Genomic DNA, 13,691 nt, shown 5'->3' with positions numbered 1-13,691 from the left:
GTGAGCTGCCTGAAGTCAGTGGAATCAGGTAGAATATCTCTATCATTTCTCTCTCTCTCTCTCATCTCTATATATCATCTGTCTATCAACTTTATTGTGGTTTGAAATTGTGTCTATAAATTGTATCCATTTTACCCATAGACATTCCAATTTTTGAGATGTAGTGGAGGGAAGAAAGAATTCTGTGTAGGATAACAGAATCTATAGATACTATAAATTATATTGATATTTTATTCAGATTTTATTTATTTTTCAACCATTGCCTAAGAGTGCTTTAGACTGACATTATTCTAATTTGTTTCATGTAGTAATTTTACATGAACAAGAATATTTGTTACAAAAGGAGGTCACATTATATACTGATGATTGGGATAGAAATATTTACTAAATGTGATGGTTTTTTTTTCTTTCTGATCATTTCACCAGAAAAGATATCAATTGTAGTTAAAACACATTTACTCATAAAGGATACAACAACTTGTAAAGGGTAGAAAAATGATTTTGGACTGATTACAATGTGACAAACTAGAGGTGAAACTACATAGAGAAACAGTTTGCACTTAAAAGAAAAGTTTTCCTGCAAATCCTACCACGTTTGGATGCTCTTTTACTTATAGTAATTGGAATGTAGCCGTTGCAATATTTTGCATGTAAATATAAATTGTATCACTTAAATTAATGTAAATAAACCCCTAAGACTTATTTCAGAAAAATATGTTCACAGTGGGAGTATTAGTATGAAAGAGTCTGCTGTATTTCTTTCGGAAATAAACTTGGGAATACATGTAAGCAACATTTTTAGGGGATAAATTTATTCAGGAGTTTAGAACTGACAAAGTCATTATTTTTCTATCTTGGTTTATGAAAAACTGAACCAGTGTTTGACTCAGAGAGTTGTAACCAATTAGGGTGGTCCATAAATCTCATAAATAAATAAAAATATTAATTTGTTTTAGTTTCCCAACTGTCAGGCTGAAAGTTCATACTGTTTTTGAATAAAGATGGAAATGTAATATAATATTGCTACATGACACAACATAAAACATTGAATTACATTATGTAAAAACATGATCTAACTATTCTGTATTCTTAAAATGAATAAGTGATTAATATTCATTAAATATACAATTACATAATGCACATCAATTTTACGAAAATCCTATTCATTGGTATTGAAAATAGGAATTCCTGAGAGTTATAAGTCCTGGATGATTTGCTTTCTTAGAGAAAACAACTTCTTCCTAATGACTCTGTTTGTAACTAATGTTCCTAAATACAGTATGGATTCAATTTGCATCGCAAGATTGTGAACTAATTTGTACTGCATATATTGATATGCACCACACACTACAAAACCTAAAAGATTTGAGAGGGGAAATAGTCTCATAATTATATACAGTTTGTCATTACATGCAGGAGTGCACAATTTAGCCAGCATTGCAAATTATAAAGTGCATTGAAGTGGTGAGCTACTAATTACATAGAAATTGTTATTTTCTGTCAAGGAGCATTCTTATTTGCCATAAAGGATGACCAGGGCAGTGAAAGAGGCAAATGTTGGGTAACATTGGAAAGAGGGAGAAAAAAAAGCTTATGTTTTGTCTCAAGGACTTCATTGCAATTAATTTTTCTTCTGCCACAAAATTATTAGAATAATAAGCTTACATGTGTACCTAACAGATCATTGAAGACTACATTAAAATATGAAACATTCATAAATTCTGTTTGTTGCAACAGTGGACTAGACCAAAGCTATCTTTTGGAACTTTGGCTGAATCTATGGAGGGACTTTCAGTTGGCCATGATTTTGTTTGTCATAATATGAGTAAATGTTATAAATAAACCATTTAATTTTTTTTTACCTACCTGATGGGGCAAAGTGATCAAACATTGTGTTTCAAGTCCTCCTTTGCCTCATGTATGGGTATGTACCTCTCTTCCCATTTTAGACTCTGAGACTGTGTTTTGCTTCAAATTTTACAAACCTTAAGTTTTTTCCAATTAGGGCTGTGGGATGGAGCATATGGTCAAGATAGTAGAAGCAACAGTGTAGTTGAAGACCATCTCTTTGTCCGTGTATGCAACATCATTTGTTTATTTATAAAATTTATTGGCTGCCCATTCTACCATAGGGTAACTTTAGGCAGTTTATAGTTATATCTTAGTTATAACATAAAATGTTAAAATCAAATCTTAAAACCAAAGAGACATAGGGAAGGTAGGGATGGAGTGTGGAGGGGAAGGCTCTATTATTACTCGATAAGCCACCTCAATTGCGCTGGGGCCCCAAATCATGTGTATGAGGCCCTTACAAAAAGATAGGAATATTGGGGCCATCCTCACATGGGGGGCAGGATGTTCCACAAGGCAAGAGCAACAGTAGAGAAGACCATACTCCTGGAACCTGCCAGTTGGAATAATTGGGCTGAAGGGACCCGCAGCATGCCTCCTCTGCTGGCACGAGTGATACGGGCCAATCCCAGTGGGGTGAGGCAGTCCCTACCCTAGACCCATGCCATGAAGGGCTTTAAAGGTGGTCACCAACTCCTTGAATTGCACCTGGAAGCAGACATGGAGCAGTGGTGTTACAGGGGCCATTCTTGCCCCCCAAAAAACTACCCATGCTGATGCACTCTGTACCAGCTGTAGCCCTCCAAATGTTCTTCAAGGGTAGTGCCATGTAGAGCACATTAAAATAGGCAAGTCTTGAGATGACTAGGGACTGAAAAAATGAGCTCGGGAAAGCCCACAACTGGTCCAGGAAAGCCCATAACTGAAACACAACAAAGTTGTGCAAAGCCTCTCTTAGCTGTGATTGCCACCTGTTCCTCAAACAGGAATTGTGAGTCCAGGAGAACCCCCAAGTTGCAGACCGGGTATTTCTGGGACAGTGCCATCCCATTCAGAGTCAAAGATGACAAAGTCCCAGATCCAGGATCCCCATGTACCCAAACCCATTTGGTCTTACCTGGGCTCAGTTGAAGCCTGTTGTTCCCCATCCAGGCCCCCATAGCTTCGAAGGGACCAATCAAGGGCAGCCATAGAATAACTTGGGTCACCAAGAGTGGAAATGTAGAGTTGAGTACCATCCACATACAATATATATCTCACCATATCATGGTGAAGGATGATCTCACCTAGCAGTTTCATATAGATGTTGAAAAGGAGTGGAGAAAGTTCTGAGCCCTGTGGTACATCACAGAATAGCGGCCAAGGGCTGGACTTCTCACAGAAATAGATAAAAATTCAAGTCACATTTCTTGCTCTTAAAGAGAAGATATATAGAGAGAAACAGGGAGAGAGAGAGAGAAAGATTAAGAAAGAGAAAAAAGGAGAAAGACATATGGGGAGAAAGAAAGATCCTTGTCGATAGCACTTTTTAAAAAGAAAATTGAAAAAAGGTGCTTTATTATCATTAATGGTCTACAGAGAACTTGTAGATTTCAAAGTATGCATATACCTGAGCATTACAAGATGTGTCCCACATATTTGTTTCCATATTGGCAATTGTGGATATATTAGGGCATGCAGTCCTTAGCTTTCAATACCCATTTGGATCACTGTGATGTTAAAAACGTGGAATACTAAGCATTTTGTTAATACATTGCTTATTTATTTGATCAATTTCACAAGTTTAACAATATAGATGTAGAGATTAAAGGTCATATTGAAAGAAGATGGAAAATCCATTTCCAAAGCAATGAGGAAGGAAATGTAAGTCCAAACAATGAAGGAGGAATATGAAAACATCTCAACGGACATCTCCTTAATTCACACTACTTATTAGAGGGGGAGAAGTAACCCATAATCAAATTTGCAAGATTATCTTACTATAGCTAAATTTATTCAAAATAAAACAATGATGCTGATTTCCTGGTGTGATGTACCACATTTAGCTGATACATATGGAAATCTAGTTGCCATTAAAAAAGAGGCTGCCATTGCACTGGGATGGAAGCCATGCACATAGTTTAGAATACAGCAGGCAGTCTGTTCTGTAGTGCTCATTATAAAGTTTTGTTTTTCAATATATTTTCTAAAGTTCTATTTCTAGTTATAGGTGAAAGAACTTGATATGCCAGGTAATTTGGGATTAAGGTGTTTAGAAAAACATATTTTCCAGATGTGTCTGATTGGGCTTGAAGAAGATGGGAAGGTTTATTCCGATGTTTAGTTGGGTTTGGTAGAAGAATTTTTGGTAGTGATTCCTGGTTCTGAAATTTCCTGCTAATTCCCTTGTGATATCCTTGCCTAAATGTAGAACCTTACTTTTTTCCATCATTGAATTTCATTTTGTTAGATAGCGCCCAATGTTTCAGTCTGTCCAGATCCTCCTGTATTTTAAGCCAATCTTCTGGAGTATTGGCTATTCCTGCTAGCTTGGTGTCGTCTGCAAATTTGATGAGTTCCCCATCTATCCCCTCATCCAAATCATTGATGAAGATGTTGAAGAGCACTGGGCCCAGAACAGAGCCTTGGGGCACCCCACTACACACTTCCTTCTATGTAGATGCGGTTCCATTGAGGACCACACGCTGAGTATGGCCTGTCAGCCAGCTACAAATCCATCTGGTGATGATGCTATCTAACCCACATTTTTCTATCTTATCAGGTAGTAGGTTGTGATCTACTTTATCAAATGCCTTACTGAAGTCCAAGTAAATTATATCTACAGCATTCCTCTGGTCCACTGATTTTGTCACTTGGTCAAAGAATGTAATAAGATTTGTCTGGCATGATCTGCTTTTGACAAGCCCATGTTGGCTTTTAGTGATGACTTTGTTTGCATCAAGGTGTTCGCTGATTTGTTGTTTGATTATCTTTTCCATTTGTTGTTTGATTTTCTAAAAAAAAATATAGCATTTACAGGTCTTATATTTGAAGAAAGCTTTCATAGCCTAATTTTTTAAATCAGGTATTAGATAGTTATCAAATGTGTAACTATTGTTGTTTTCCACAGCTGGATGAAATTATTCAAAAACATAGAAGTAATTAGAAAAGCAGAATTCTAAGTAAACCTGATAAAAATGACATCAATGATCAGGGGCACAATGTTTTCATCTCTCTGGATACGAAGTGTATTTGTTTGAATTTGTATAGTATGACTTACGACCACAATTGAGCCCCAAATTTCCATTGTTAAGTGGGACATTTGTTAAATGAGTTTTGCCCCATTTTATGACCTGTCTTGTCACAGTTCTTAAGTGAATCACTGCAGTTAGTAAGTCATTAACCTGGTTGTTAAGTGAATCTGGCTTCCCCATTGATTTTTCTTATCAGAAGATCACAAAAGAAGATCACATGATCCGGGGACATAGCAACAGTCATAAATATGAACCAGTTGACAGGTGCCTGAATTTTGATCACATAAATATGGGGATGCTGCAATGGTCATTACTATGTAAAATGATCATAAGTCACACTTTCAGTGCCATTGTTACTTCGAATGGTCACTTAGCAAACTGTTGTAAGTTGAGGACTACCTACACATTTTCAGAGCAGGATTCCATGACCACCAGACCTCATCAAGGTGGACAGGTTCCTTTTGAATCATCTTCCAAAAAGGTGAAAACTGGTTGCTTCTCCTGAGTGAGCTGACATCTTCTGGAAGCTAAAGGACAATTTGTTGAAGCAAAGAAAAGTGAAGATAGTAGATCTAGAGAACACTTGAGAGAAGCTTTTGAGGTACTCATCCTCAAACAATTTCAAACTAGCAACCTCCAAACTAGAAAGAGGAGATTGTTTTTTGTCCTTTATTACTTAAAAAGAGGATTGAAAAATCGGAATGTTCCAATTTACTTTTCCGAGAGGAAAGGAATAGGTTTTGGTAGGCAGGTATGATGCACATCTAAATCCCTAAAGCTTGCACAAAGCTCTTCAGTTAAACCTCTCTTGCTAAAGCTCTGCTCTGAAAGTCACTTCACTTGCATCAATGATCTAAGCTGTCCTCTGTAATAACTTGAGAGAGTTAGCTTTCCTATCTGTCCAAGCCTGCCAGTCTCTATTGGACTCTTAATTGTAGAACATGCAGAGAGAAGATTAATTTCTAATCTCAGAAGAATGAATTCGAATCAGACCCCTTGCTACATTGGAAAATTTATGTATAGAGCTGTCTCTTTCGTTCCTGTATTTTCAAGTCCAAATGTGCAGTTCCAGAGTGATAGGTAGCTGTCCAAGTAATTAGGCCATGGAAATGAAAGGTTAGGTTTTAAATATAGCTTTATATGCTTGTTTGTTTATTTGTCAAACAGGTTTTAAACATAGGGAGATATTATTTGTTTGTTTGTTTATTGGGCAATTTGTACATCACCTCTGTCAGGGGGAGACTCTATCAGGGTAAATCTAGAAGACTTCCAAAATGGGGTTAATAGCAAACAACTAAAATCAGACAAAACCAAAAGAGTCGATAGTATAGATCAGGGAGGAAACTTACTCAAACCTGTTTCCCACCAAAAACATATTCCATCACATTCAGAGTTAGATTCCAATTTTCCAACAGTATTTTTTGAAAATCTCTAAATGCATACAAAGATAGAAAAGGAACAGAAACCTCCCCTTCTACCTCCTTTCCAGATATGACAGGTGTTACAACTCTTACTTAACATATTGCACCATTGACCACACTGTTTAAGGCCATTGGGAATTGAATTCAGGAACGTGTCTTCCATTTGGGGTATAAAACATTAACTGGGGTGAACTTGTTTCTCTCCCTAAAGCCTTAGGAAAGGGAGGCTGCTTATGTAACTTGTAATTTAACTGTGCAGTATTAATGTATCCTATTTGTATCCTATTTTTATGTATTGCCCTGTTCACCGCCCTGAGTCTCTTGAGAGAAGGGCGGTATATAAATTAAATTAATAAATAAATAAATAAATAAATAATGGCTATTTTAAATCTGAAAAAAATCATTGCATGAGTTGCATCATAGAAACAATAGAATAGAATAGAATAGAATAGAATAGAATAGAATAGAATAGAATAGAATAGAATAGAATAGAATAGAATAGAATAGAATAGAATAGAATAATAACTTTATTGTCACTTTGAATGTACATTAATCGGCATACATTAAAATGAAATTTCATTGTATACATCTCTCAAAGGGTCACCACCTCCGCTATACACTACATGAATATGAATAAATAAATACAGAATTATAAATATGAACCTTATGGTTTATCTTTATACCTGCACTGATATGGCATGGCATTAGAATCAATCACTGTTAACTCTGCCATGGTTTTTTTATGGCATTGATCTTGCTTTTTAAATTGTGAGCTGCACAGAGTCATTGAGAGTCAGGCAGCTTCTAAGTCAGTCAGTCAGTCAGTCAAACAGTCTTATGCTGTCCATGAAGAAAAGCAAATAAATATGTTATCTCTGAATAGTGCAGCACTACATTTCTACAGACAACTTCAGCTTTCTTAACCAGATCACTGTCTTTGGACTTCACCAGACAATGAAATCTATATACTCAACCTCAGAAAGAAAGGAATTTTTTTTTAAGATTTCATTCATTTGACATTCATTTAGTAAAGTTTCCCAGCAAGAAAATCTAAGGACAATGTTATTACCAAAACAGGATAAAAATGATTTGATTTTGTTAGTCTAGATATATTTAGACCTCAGGGAAAATGTATGTGTGTGTGTGTGTATGTGTGTGTATCTGTGTGTGTACATACAACCCACCCACCCACTCATACATACACATATATACATTGTGTGTGTGTGTTATTCATTTATATGTTTTCTTTGCATGTTTTTTGCAAAATCTAGAACTTTTGGAATTTGATTTATATTGTTGTGCTTTGAGTATATTTTCTAAAATTCTTGGTAAAATTCATTGAGCCTGGTTTTTCAAAATGCAGTAATGCATCTGGGACATTTACATGATTTAATGAAGAAAAATATCCTTCATTCTGTGATCCCACTTTGGGATCATACATTGCGATGCTTTATTTTCTGGTATAAATAATTGCTCCCCACTTTATACTCTCAGTATGCTGGAATAGATGTGCTATTTTAGTGTCATTACACTCACATTGTGTAGCAGCTATACAACATTAGATGAAACATGTTAAATGGTTTCTTATTACAAAAGGTTATCAATTGAATAAAATGCAAATTTATTGCTTCTACAATTTTAACAATATTTCCAAAGAAAGTGGTAGGAGTGGATCAGAAGTTGTCATAAATCCACTGAAATCTACCAGATCTAAATCAGATATCACTTCAGTGACTCTTCTCTGATAGGAAAATATAGTGTCTCATATTTAGAAGAGACTAATATTTCAGATGCAGATGGCATATTCTAGAACTGTTGAGATTACAATTAGAGCTTCCTGGATATTTTGGAATTACAGACCCAACACATTTAGAAAATAGCATACTAAGAAATGCTACTTTTGCAGTTAATATAAATAATATGGAAGATCATTAGTGTCATAATCATGATAATTCATTGACAATGTTCCTTTCTTAATCCCTTGTATTTCCAGCTATCTCCTCTTGAACAGGTTCGGTAACAATAACAAGGATGACATGAGTGATTGTGGGCGAGGAGGAAATCAGTAAATATAACCTCTGTGTTGCTTCTTTAGGGTGGCCTCATATCCAATCCTTCCTGAAAAACAAAATCCTACAAGATGAAATGAGAAGCTGAAGATTTAACTAGATATTCTTGTAACTTCTGATATGACATTTTGTGTTTACTTGACAATGTCCTTTAATTATGATCTTTGTACTGCATGGCATACAGGCACTTCTGGCTAAATCACTATCTAAGTGAAAGTGACTATTGTTCCCACTACTCAGTATCCGAAACCTAAAATTAATACAGTTTTAAAATGTGTCTTCCAATTTACTTTCCTTTAAATAAAACTGATTACTTCCCACCTTCTTAGACTGTTTTAGAATATTGTTCTAAATGATTCACATATCTTCTTTTGCTGCATGGTGAAGAAGGTGCAGGTTGTTGTTTTTCTCTGTTACATATCTCTCCAGCTTTTTGCAATTTCTTTGGCTGCCTATGCTTTCCATATTTTATTTAATCTGAGGATTCTGTAATAATATTGGGGAATTCCAGACTAATAATAACTGAAGATTTCTGCATTAGAATAGTAGCAGATCATCCCAAACCACTTTGTGTTTGTCTGAATTGAAAGAGGAATTGTTGTTTACACATCTTGAAATTGTTGTCTGCTTTCCTGGTGTACAAGTAGACTCTCTCTTGAGAACTAGCCACAGAAACATCTGCTTACTATTTCTTATTTCAGAGGCACTTAAAGCCCTTGAGCTTTAGTAATGAATGGGCCATGTTTTGAAGCAACAATTTAATATATCCAAAAATATGTCATTTACTTGTTTCAGCCAAACAAGCAAACAAAAAAAAAAAAACCTCTACAAGAAGAAGAGCAAGCATCAAGTATGAGACAACCACCAAGGGATGCTGCTGCTCTCTATCTCAGAAAAAAGCTTGCAAGAGTTCTACAAAATCATCTGGTTGCTTATCTGGAGCTGGGTTTGCTGCCAGAGTCACAGGATGGCTTCCATATTGACTATTTTTGCTGTGTGCCAACTTCAGGAGAGTTTTTAGGAGCAGAATCCTGAATAATTTTATTGACCTCACAAAAGCCCTTGATATTATCAGCCAGTAAAGCCTGTGGAGGATCATGTCAAAGTTTGGCTGTCCTGTCCAATTCATTCAGATGGTGCACCAATTCCATGATGGCATGAGGTCCAGAGTCCTGGACAATGGAGAATCCTGTAAGGTATTCCCAGTCACCAATGGTGTTAAAGAAGGTGATATGCTTGCACCCAACACTGTTCAGCAGGATGTTTATTGGAAACTGGAATCAGCCTCAAGGATAGGCCTCTCTAACTAAGGTTAAGGCTGAGAATTTTTAACTGGGGCTTTTATTTTCAGGGATAATTTAATCTTTTTAATTGCTTTTTAACTTTTGTATTTGTATTGGTGTGATTTTAAAATACCCTGTAAACTGCCCTGAGTCCTTCGGGAAAGGGCGGTATATAAATCTAATAAATTAAAATTAAATTAAATTATTGAGATGAAGGCAGCCATAATCTAATCCTTCAAGCAATGTATTTATGCCATACAGAAGAAAAAATGAAAAGACACAGCCTGTTCTGTCAGTCATTTGGTATAAATTCTGCAATCACTAGATAATGTGTTCTCCAACCACTAAGTCTGCATAGCAAGCTACAGTGTGGTATTAGTTCAAATAAGTTCTGTCTCTGTGTGTATATGTGTTGGTGAATAGATTTGTAAGTCACGACTTAATAGCTTATGCTAGAGGGTCCTGTAAAATAAGAAAAAAAATCACAAGAGAATGTTGTATTTGCCAGGCTGACCAATCCATCACCATTAGCTGCCATTATTGATGGCCAACAAATTTTCTTTGCTGTTTTCTTTAAGATTATATGTTTGAAATAAATTGTGGAAGTAATCCCTGGGGCCAATGCAAAAAATCATATCATATATCTCCAGTGTCTTGCACAATTATGCAAAAACTTAATCACATACAATATCTTTGCTAAGGTAATAGAATATTTGATTTTTAAAACTATTATTTTTCCAACAGTAATACTCTGTTATTAGCCCATGTCTATAGAGATGGGGTGACATTCAGGGCAGGACAAACCTTCCAAGATTTTAAAAAGAGGGTGGATACCCCAAAATCCTTTTTAGAATTTGGGGGATCCTAGAGAGCCCTCTATTATATTGCTAAATTTAAGCAAAACTGTATGTGTAAGCCCTTAATATGCCAAATATTTTTGTTTAAAGAAAGATGCACATCTATCCAAACCCCTGAATGGCTCCACCTACTTTTCATTATTTCCTTGCACAAAATTGTAGGCTCAATTACAGTCATAAATCAAGGATTACTTGCACAATACATGACTCTGTCCCAAATATTCACTATGTTCCCCAAATTGTCACACTGGAATTTTGTCAGTTTTCAATTTTCAGATGCTTGATTAAGGAATAGTTTAAATGAATAGCAATGTATTTCAGTTAGAGACTTACACTTATTTTTAGTTCATGTTCAGGCATATTAATTGATAATAGGTTCAAAGCGGTGGCTTCACATATCTTTGTTAAAAAATTTTTTTACAAGTCCACTTAATCAAGGCTCTATATCAGTATTTCTCAACCTTGGAAACTTTAAGATACCTTGACTTCAGTTCCCAGAATCCCCCAGCTAGCCATGAATTGGTCCAATCCCCTGTGGATTCTGGGAGTTGAAATCTAGACATCTTAAAGCTTCCAAGGTTAAGAAATGCTGCTTTTGAAATAAAAGATAAAATATCCTTTATTTTTTAAAAAAATACAGCAGAAGGAACTGCATTGTATTTGATGAGGCATATGGCCAATGACCTCACAATCTGCCTTAGTAAATGAGATCATCTTTATTGTTCTGCCAATCTACGACCTTGTCTCAAATATAAATACTTATCTATTTCTGTACTTTGACATTGTATTGCCTGCTGATACTTTTAAATGAAAGAGAAACAATTTAGTGAATCTGTTGTTGTCTGGGAGCTGTTTTAATACACCGACTATAGAATGGCTCTATTGTAACTGCATTTGGGAAGGAAATAAATTCTTGTACAATTTTGTATTGTGGCCTTTTCCTTATGCTCTTAGTGTTAAAGCTAAATAGGCCTGTGGGAAATATAAAGTGACTTGGTTACATATTATTTCTTCAGTGGAGAAACATTTAGTTTTCACTTTGTGGGAAGCCAAACTTCACGTCTTATTGAACCTTCGATTAATGAGGCACTGATTTTTGGCAGCACAGAAGAAGATCTTTTATTAGTGAATGACAATTGTGTTTGAAAAACTGGAGCTAATTTGATAGCTGTTTGGAATAGCATGCCCTGTTGTAGATGCATGTTAGGTATGATTGGGCCAACCTGCTTGAACAACTGTATTTTGCATTATCCTATTTCTGCTTTTGCTTTCACTGTGCTGTATGTTTCTATACTGTCCTCCCACTGAAAATTAGGGGGCAGGGTGGAAAAAGAAATAATAATAGAATAATAGAAACAAGATGCTATTAGAATCCCCCAAATATCACGGACCTTCATTTGAAAAGCAATACACACAATGATATACTTAATTGAATAATATTTATACATATAAAGTTGAAAAGATATTGTAAAAAAGATTAAACAAGATGTTTTGGTTTTCAGTACTCATCAGCTCCAAGGAGTACAAAAGGCAAGGTATTGTGGGGCCTGTTGGATTTCATGTGAACGAACCTTTCCCAATCTAGGAAAAGTGAAGAAGGAAGAAGGAAATAAAACACAATACAATTTTAGAGAACCAATAGTTAAAAAAGGAACAGAATGGAGGGGTTTGTGCTTTTTCATGATAAGCAGGAATAAGATTAAAATAATATTCAGAAAATGAAAAACTGACACCAGACAACATGCAACAAGTTGACAAATAGAGCAGCATTTTCATGCTTTGTTTTCTAACAAATTGTCTTTAGCTATTGGAGAAGACATTCTATCATAATGACTAGTAGCCCCTCATTTTATAGAGTACAACATGGTTAATTTGCCGTGGTATGTTGCCCTGGTGTTTATTCAGGTTTGTTCTGTTAAAGATGGCCAATCAATCCATTTTGATGTCTTGTACTTCCAACTTTTGTTACATTCTATTCCATTTCTCCATCAATTTTGTGTTTTGTTTTTAATCAATATGAGACTCTTTTTACATATTTTAATTCATACTTTGTTAATATTTTACACATTTTAGCCATACTGTATATGCAACTGTTGCAAACCGAGTTCCTTAATCTACTGGTGGTACGTTATTTTCACAAATAAATGTAACTTTGGATGACCAATTCTTCTGTATGAATATTTGTCTATGCATCTAAAACACAATTTTTAGAACTGCAGTGCAAACTTTGGAGAAACACGAATTAGGAAGGGGAGTTCATCTCAATTCACATATTTGTGTGAGACATGCAAACTAGATAAAGAAGTGTTTCCCTTTAATCTCAGTATGAGAAATAGACCAAAGGATTGGGGAAAAAAAAAATGCATTGCGAAGGACTGACTTTGTTTCACGAATATGGCAAATGTGGGGAATCACAGCTTAGATCTTTTAGACACATTTTTGTCACCTTGGGCAGATAAATTATACAGTTTATATCTCATAATATTTACTTTTAGGAAGTTCTCTTTCCAGTTCTATAGCTAACCTCCATTGTTTGGTTGCTGTTGGTATCATTTAACCAATGGCTATCCAAACCATAATGATGGGCCTGGCTTTGGAAAATTTGGTCAATGAAATAAAACCATGACACTTGTCCAAACAAAGCAACTGTCAAGTCCTATCACAAGCTGCCTTTAAATAAAGACTTGCAGGGCTCCAAATTTGTTTTTCTTGAATGAACCTAAGCTTTTCCACTGTCATTACTCATTCCTTTTAAAAACATTGAAAAATGCAATACATTACTCAACTGTGACCCAGCATGTCCTAAGGTGCATATTTTATTGATGTAAATAAATGAGATTCTAGCTTACCCAAATAGCAATGTTTTGATTTTGTGTATTTTAAAAGTCACTATTAGAGAAATGATTATTTTCCCTGGAGGTTGGCCCTCTTTTTCTGTCTCTTTCTAATCTTGCAAGAGAACAGCTAACAGTCTGCT

The sequence above is a fragment of the Vipera ursinii genome, assembly GCF_947247035.1.
Source record: "Vipera ursinii genome assembly, chromosome: 4".
NCBI classification, from domain to species: Eukaryota; Metazoa; Chordata; class Lepidosauria; order Squamata; family Viperidae; genus Vipera; species Vipera ursinii.
This window is presented reverse-complemented; position numbering follows the sequence as displayed.